Genomic DNA, 7,349 nt, shown 5'->3' on the forward strand with positions numbered 1-7,349 from the left:
GTAGAGCATCCCTCCTTCGATGGGATCTCTCCCTCGTCTTCTCTTTCTCACTCTCGGTGGTCTCGATGGATGATTGTCGGCTACTTGTGGTCGGATTGTGGTCGGATTTCAGAAAGAACAGAGCGGCGAAGAAGAGGTATGAGACAAACGTACCAGCCCATGGTAGAGATTGCGACGTCTTGGAGGCTGACTTTCAGAAGTTCAAGAACAAGTAATCAAAGTTTAAGGAGGAGGATGATCGTCGCGCGACGTCAAGCCTTCCCCTTTCCAGCTAAAACTTCCTTTGCCCATGGTATCCAAATCAAAACGATCGAATTTTTACCATTCCGTTCTCCAAAAGACGTGATTTTTCCTGAATTTCGAAAAATTGAGTGTTAGAAGTTTCAAAAACGAAGACGATCAGCTTATTATCCTCACGTTTGAATCATTTCTTTTATTTTGATATAATATTTTCTGTTTTATCTGGTCGGCGGGGAGCAGACGAAGGCTGCTTAGAAGAACGGGAAGGCGACCTCTAGAAAGTCGCGGGAATGGAGGAGAAAGCGGTGGACCGGAGGGCCGATGATGGCGGAAGACGGCTTTATTTGTTTGGTGTCTCTTTTAATCTTTTATGTATTTATTTACTCGATACTCATAAGAAGATGATCTACTTCTTCTTTTTTTGACTATTTAATTAAAGTCTGCAGCACGGGCCGAGTTATTTATTGTGGTGCATGTTACAAAATATTATTTCTATTCTAGCAGCGAACAACCCAAGCGCATAATCATTGCCGTCTAAGAAAGCCTTTAAATAAGAAGCTCGTTCCTGCATATTGAAGGAGATTGGCTACCTAACTACATTGAAAAAAATATATAACTAATAAATAAATAATAATATGTTTTGTGAACGAAATCAACTAATCATGGTAATAATATGTTTTGTGAACGAAATTTTTACTACTCTGTTCTCCAAAAGTGTGATTTTTTCCAAATTCTGAGAAACTTAGTGCTGGAAGTTTCAAGAATGAAAATAATTGGCTTCTTATCTTAGCATTTCAATCGTTTCTTTTATTGAAATAAAAATGATCTACTATTTTTTTGCCACTTAATTAAATTCTGCTACATGGGCCAGGTTGCCTATTGTGGTGCATGTTATATCATGTTATATTTATTCTGGGGTGGAATTAGTCAAAAGACTTAAAAGATACTCCAACTCGATAATTCTTGCTGCCTAAGAAAGCATTGAGATAAGAAGTTGGTTCCTAGGGGATTGGCTAATTAACTACATTGGAAAGAGAATATAGCTAATAAGTGGATGCTTTTTTTATAAAATATGCAAAACATCATATTGAAAAGAGTCGGCATGATAATAAGTATCCACTACCAACCATTGGCGTGTTTTTCCATATTTGAAGGTAAGCTCATCAAATGGATGGCCTTGTTATGCTATTTAATATCGTGGATGATGGGATAGGCAACAAGTAAGGGGAAAGATGTGAACTTGTTTCTAGCCAGCTTGTTTATTTACGATTCTGCTGTATGAATCCTTCCTTGGGGCTCGGGCAAGAAGTAAACATCCTTCTATGGTCATGGATGGCCATGACATAAGGAAGGATACAAAAGCCATTATTATTGATATATTCCTGCCGGGAGATAGCATCCTTCCCATTAGGAAATGAGGGCATGAGATCGTCGGCTCTTTTGGTGGGGTACCCTTACCCTCCTCTTTTTTTTTTCCCTTTAGATTAACCACATGTTGAGTTTTCATCACTTTGATGTCCACCATTTTCATTTAACATACCATCTTGACATTGCGGATTTCTTTTAGGATCTACTTAAAAAATTCCGTAGTATTAGGCTGAATTTTCTATAGAAATCGGGCATATTAGTTTGCATAGAAGAAATGTCCTAGTTTTAGCCTGTATCCCATCTATAGGCCTAATGAATTGGAGAATTAAAAAAATTAATCTATAAAGATTTTTTTTTTTCTTTCTATAGAATTTGGGCTCTAAAAAAATTTAGTTGATATGGGTGTTACTTAAATAGACTGTGTAATCCATAATTCTATAAGAAATTCAGTCCAATTCTGCTAAATTTTTCAAACAAACCCTTCATATACCATGATTACCCTGCGAGTGCAACTTATTATGACTTAGGTGATCAGTCTTTTAATTGGCGGGTGCTACGCCATGGAAGCATGAGGTGTAATTGGGCCATTCCTGTGGAATCCTGTCAACTCGATCTGCAGTACAGAAGGGAAGGGAAGCACAGCTTTAATGCTTTATGGGATTAGATGCGATACATGAAAAAGAGATGAATATTGAGCTGCCACCCCATCTTCTAGCTCGACTTCTTCATCTTTTCGTAGATCCAGATCCAGGAGGCTGGAGAACTTTTTTGGAGGCATGCATGGTGGGCACAGCCAAGCGTCTCTAACAAGTCACGACTCTTGCAAGGTCAGACCGGATCCAGCCAGCTTCTCTTGGACAATTCGGTCCAACTTCTCCCCCATTTCACGACCCAAATGATTTGCCCAATCTCCAACCTTGCTTTTTCTGAAAGACGACTCATGCTGGAGAGTTATCTCCCCTCGCTACAACAAAAATGAATGAATTTTTCTGACGCCTTTTAGAGTCTATACCGACACTTATAAGCATCGATAATTTCTCTGCCGATGTTTTTCAAAACGTTGCAAAAGTGCCAGAAATGTGTGAGAGAAAAAATTTGCCGATGCTTTTAAAAGCGTCACAAAAGGATTAATTTCTAGGAATGCTTTTTAGTGATGCTTAAAAGCGTCGCTGAAATCCGAGTTTAACTTTTTATAATGGCGCTTTAAAACATTATTATAGTTATTTTAAAAAAATAAATTATTTTTTTGAAATGTATACCCATTTTTTTGGCTGGATTAGTTCTGTAAAAAATTAAATTATCTTTTTTCTTTCATCGGTAGATAAGGTCGGCGAAACTTTTTTCTTTCTTTTTTATTTATTAAAAATTTGTATTATTGTGCCATACAAAATTAAAAAATAAATATGTGAAATGTACAGTGATGAAAGGTGATGAAAGAGTTGTTGTTATGCCTATATATAATTGTCAAAAAAAATATATTTCACTTCAAATCAAATCTATTTTCCATTTACTCTTCATCAATTAGTCGAATCTCATACGACCATTCATTCTAATGGATCTCATCGAGAGAGAGAGGGAGAGTGAGATACTATGGTTTCCAGCTTGTCATATTTTAGCCATATCTTTTTTGTCTTTTCTTTTGAAACAAGGCACAATCATGGATACTTCACGTGCCAAGTACTTGTCAAGGTTGATATCCGATTATTAAAGAAGCAAAGAACGTCAATATTTTCAATAGTGTGACATCTGTCACGACCATCCTGGAGATTGCAAACATGTGTTACTATTGGGCTAGGTTAAAATCCACATTATCCCTAACTCTCCGCTGGAATTGGTTGAATACTTATCCAATTCCCAGGTGGAGTAGGGGATCAACGCAATTTTGGCCAATACAGCTTGGCTAATTTGGTAAAGTAGAAATCTGAGATTTTTTCGAATCCTATGGTCCCACCAGAAAGTATAACCCGATAGTTTAATATTTGGTATTAAGACGTTAGGCAGAGCCAAGATCTTAAAACTTTGGATTCTGGTCTGAGGCTTTGGAGTATAGCTGATCATGGACTTCGGGTCTAAACTTTATTTATTTTTAATTAGACTTTGGGCCAGATGCATATATAGTATTTGATATTTTCTCCACTCAAGCTCAGCCCATGATTAGCTTCAGTCTGGAGTAACCTTCCTGAGGGTTAACTTCCATAGCTCGGCCAGCCGTAAGCTGGCGGAAGCCAGATACATTATTGGGGATTCTTATGGGTCCTTAATATATGTAGGGGGAAGGAAAACTTCAACTTGCCCTGTCCCTTGGGCTGAGTTAGCAACGGCTTAATAAGGCCTCCGCCGAGTAGTTTTTCAATGCAAAGCTACTCGAGTGTGGCTCATAAGAGGACTCAACTACTGTCATACCCCGAACGCAGGGTACTAGTTATAATATGCAACATATGAAACCTCTTCTCGATGATATGGTGCAGCTGAAGTGGGTCATTTGGGCTTTCAAAGTTTCACATTTGTACCATGAAGGCAATCTGTTGCAGATTGGTGGGCCTCCAACGATGATCAGGAGAAACCAGAATAGGATTAGAGTTATCAGGAGTGAGGATGGCCAGATGTCAGATGACCCTGCTATGATCCGAAGGATTATGGAGTGCTTTTTCAGAGCGAGGTGGACAGAGCATTCAGGAGAGGGGGGCCGAGTGGAGATATCGATGACGGCGACGAGGGTGTCGGAGGAGGAGACTGCAGCATTGATCAGGCTGGTTTCGGTGGAGGAGATTCGGGAGGCGATTTGGTCCCTTGAGGGGGACAAGGCGTCGGGGCCGGATGGATTTCTACCGTTGTTCTTTCGGAGGTACTGGTTGATAGTGGGACAGGACGTGACGGCGGCCATACAGCAGTTTTTTACTACAGCAGTGATGTCATCGGACTGGCAGCGGACCTTCATTGCCCTTATACCGAAACGGCGGGATGCTTCTGAGCCGGGTCACTTTCGACCTATTAGCATGTGCACCACTATGTACAAGGCTACGACGAAGATCCTTGCCGTCAGGTTGCGGGACATTCTACCGAGGTTGATTAGTCCGAAGCAGGGAGCTTTCATAGGAGGTCGGAGCATTTCCGACAATGTCATGATTGCCCAAGAGTTCATGTTTGACTTGGAGAGGGCCCCGATGAGGAGAAGCTTGATGGGAGTCAAGCTTGATATGGAGCGGGCCTACGATAGGATGCGATGGGAGTTTGTTCATCGGTCTTTGCAGGGGTTTGGGTTTCCTAAGGCGTGGATTCGGTGGATCATGGTTGTGTCAGGACTCCACCCTTTGCCATTCTAGTGAATGGCACGCCTTCTCGCTACTTTGTGTCTGCGGGTGGGCTACGACAGGGCTGTCCCCTATCCCCTCTTCTATTTATCATCTGCGCGGATGCACTATCCAGAGCGCTGCTTCAGACTGTGCTTACTTAGGAGTTGAAGGCTTACAGGCCAGTGGTGGATGCTCCTTCGATCTTCCACTTGCTTTTCGCGGATGACTGCCTGTTGCTAGCTTGTGCGACACACCGGGATGCTCGGGCTCTGCGCAGGGTTCTACAGGACTACTGTGCCATGTCTGGTCAACGGTCGAAATCCGCAGTTTGTTTTAGCCCGTCGACCAGATAGGAGGTGAGATACTCCATTAGCGAGATATTGGGGGTGGGCGAGCATGATGGTACGATGAGATACTTGGGGGTCCCGCTCTCTGGCCGGCGATTGCGCGGGAGAGATTGTTCCTACTTGGAGGCTAGCATCAGGCAGAGGATGGAGGGTTGGCAGATGCACTCACTATCTATGATGGGGAGGGTTACTTTGGCTCGGTCAGTACTCTCTTCGATTCCCATTTATTTGCTTTCCCATTCCTTCATTCCAGTGTCAGTTCTGAGGTCCATTGAGCAGCTAGTCAGAAATTTCATCTGGGGGAGGCAAGGCGGTAGAGGTGGTATTCATGCTGGCATGGGAGGTGGTGTGCCAGCCTACTAGACATGGAGGTTTGGGGGTGCAGTCATTGCTGGTACAGAGGGAGGCATTAGTGGCTCGCCACGTTGCTAGGTATGTCATGGAGCCGATAGTATGTGGTCCTCACTGATGAGGGCCAAGTATGGAGCTTTGGTTCCTGGTGTGAGAGCAGCCCGCCATCATTCTCTGGTGTGGCGGGAGACGTGTGCCAGAGCAAGGGTGGTCCTATCGAAGATTAGATGGGCTATTGGTGATGGTCGCTCCATTGATATCTTGGAGGATTGTTGGGTGACTGCTGTGCCGATCAGCCGTATGCCGACCATGGTGGATTTAGTGCGACTAGCGGGCTAGAGGGTCAGTGACCTGTTGGATCCAGATGAGGGCGGATGGAGGGAGGGGTTGTTACGAGAGGTGTTTGGGGCGCAGCTGGTAGAGATGATTTTGGGTCTTCCGGTGCCATTTAAGGGGGAGTCTGACAGGTTGGTCTAGGCGCCATCGGGCCGATCACAGGTGCGAGCTAGGGATCTACAGACTCTTTTCAGTAGGGAGCAAGCTAGACGGATTGAGGGAGGTTGGATCTGGAGGATGCGGATTCATCCACGGGTGGCGCTCTTCATCTGGAAGGTGGCTTGGGGCTGCCTTCCTACCAGGAGTGTGCTAGTCAAACGGGGCATGTGGGTTCCTCAGGGGTGCGAGGTGTGTCCGATACCGAGGAGACCATTCGGCATTTTTTTCTGCAGTGCCCTAGGGCTAGAGAGATATGGAGGTCGTCTCCTGCTCCTATCCCCCACTTAGTAGAGATGACACAGGATCTGATACACTTGCTGCGGGCCATGGTGCGAAGCCCTAGGCTTGCGGAGGAGGGGATTCTTAGGGCATACCTGGCTTACCACATCTGGTTGGACCGGAATGCTCGACTGTTCGAGGGCAGAAGGTTCTCGGCGAGGATGGTGGTAGAGAGAGCTGTGCTTCAGGCCGAGGAGATCTTTTCTTGTACTGCCGTGTCTTCACTTGGGATAACTAGGGACATCTAAGGTACCCTCAGTACTGTTTTAGCGTCCCGGTTTGCCGTTGTTTCTTGGATACCCCCACCCCTTGGTTATCTTAAAGTGAATTTTGATGGCAGTGTGGCGACGGACAGGAGGTCGGGAGGGGTTGGATTTGTTATCCGAGACCATTTTGGGAGTTTGGTTGCAGCGGGAGGGCGGGGCTCGACAAGTCTCACGGTTGCTGGGGCAGAGCTCTGGGCAGCTTGGGCGGGCATATCCTATGGGAGGCGGATGCTCGAGGCCGGACGGGTGTACCTTGAGGGGGATTCCTCCATAGTCATTGTTGCTGGTGGTCCAAACCGAGAACGATTGGCACAGCGGTGTGAACGGGGTTCCGTTTGAGTTGCCTTGGTTGGTGTTGATTGTGCTCCACCTTCCACCGGGAAACCTGCAAGCAAGCCTCGCACCACCACTGGGGCAGTGGGGGCCCTTCGACGATCAAGTCAGAGGAGATTGGAGGAGAAGGAGAGATAATAGTAGCAAGTAAGAGAATGCTCTGGAAGTTCTCGCTTTTCCCCCCCTCCTCCCCCCAGCCGCATATATACCAGGCTGGGGGGTCTTTCAGGGGGGTTCGTCATCGTGGGGCACGATGGAGCTGCCACTGACACGGCCGTTACAGGACGTCGTGGGGCAGCGCTGGGTACGGCCATGACAGGGCGTAGTGGAGCTCCGCCTTGTACGGCTGTTACAGGAGATCGTGGAGCAGCGCCAGA

Source organism: Phoenix dactylifera, chromosome 12 (assembly GCF_051530095.1).
Source record: "Phoenix dactylifera cultivar Ajwa chromosome 12, Ajwa_hap1_PhDact_Kaust_v1.1, whole genome shotgun sequence".
Classification (NCBI taxonomy): Eukaryota; Viridiplantae; Streptophyta; class Magnoliopsida; order Arecales; family Arecaceae; genus Phoenix; species Phoenix dactylifera.